The following is a 1108-nucleotide window of genomic DNA, read 5'->3' as shown; positions in this document are numbered from 1 at the left end:
GGGCGCCTATAATCCCAGCTACCTGGGAGGCAGAGGCAGGAGAATCGTTTAAATCCAGGAGGCAGAGGTTGCAGTGAGCTGAGATTGTGCCATTGCACTCCAGCCTGGGCGACAAGAGCAAGACTCTGTCTTAAAAAAAAAAAATCAACTTACAAAAGGCAAATTGGTAGGAGAAATGGTGTACAAATTTATTAGCATGCACAGGGGAGAATCACAGAGTGATTACCCAATATCCCAATGGAGTAAGATGGTACTCTTCTTTTTTAAAAAACTTTTATAAATCTTTAAATTAAAAAATATGGAATACTTTATGAATTTGCATACCATCCTTGCTCAGGAGCCAGGCTAATCTTCTCTGTATCATTCCAATTTTAGTATATGTGCTGCCAAAGTGAGCACTGTATACCCTTCTTCTTAGGGGAAAGGAAGATGGAAAAGTATGCATGATTTTAGGGGATAGGAAATGATTTTTAGGGGAATTCAATGGGCTTGAAAAACATACAATTTCCTTCGACAAAGTCTGCTGGGCCTGCAGAGCAGACAACGGTTTGTGACAAAAGTCTGTGTAACCATCTGGCCAACATGGTGAAAGCCTGTCTGTACTAAAAATACAAAAATTAGCTGGGTGTGGTGGCGAGAGCCTATAGCCCCAGCTACTTGGGAGGCTGAGGCAGAACCGCTTGAATCCGGGAGGTGGAGGTTGCAATGAGCCGAGATCACACCATTGCACTCCAGCCTGGATGACAGAGTGAGATTGCATCTCAAAAAAAAAAAAAAAAAAAAAAAAAAGTCTGTCTAGATTTGTTGACAGACTTGGGTCTTTCTTCCTGTGCTATGAATTCAGTTAATGAAAACTCAAAGAAGGGACTAGAGAAATTGTCTTCTACTTTGGCGGAACTGGACTTTAGGCAGATAGGGGAACTTCAGAAAACAACTTGATCATGTGCTTTGGGAGGCACGGAGGATTGAGACAGGAGATGAGGGAAGGTCAGAGAGACCTTGAGGCTTTTTCTTCAGTTTGGCATGTCAAAGCACCATATTTTGTTGTATCGGTTTCTGAGCCCCAACACTAGCATATCATGTGTGGCTTTCAATGGAAAAAATTACT

At 42.1% G+C, this 1108-nt stretch overlaps 1 non-coding gene across 1 annotated transcript; it reads right to left on the bottom strand.

The window, feature by feature from the left end:
* Window positions 1–292: 292 nt before the first annotated feature.
* On the bottom strand, window positions 293–399 carry LOC115892469. Its single transcript, XR_004052350.1, has one exon. It is a non-coding gene; the product is annotated as a U6 spliceosomal RNA (small nuclear RNA).
* Between the last annotated feature and the right edge of the window lie 709 nt (window positions 400–1108).

This window comes from Rhinopithecus roxellana, chromosome 12 (assembly GCF_007565055.1).
Source record: "Rhinopithecus roxellana isolate Shanxi Qingling chromosome 12, ASM756505v1, whole genome shotgun sequence".
Lineage (NCBI taxonomy): Eukaryota > Metazoa > Chordata > Mammalia > Primates > Cercopithecidae > Rhinopithecus > Rhinopithecus roxellana.
This window is presented reverse-complemented; position numbering and strand designations above follow the sequence as displayed.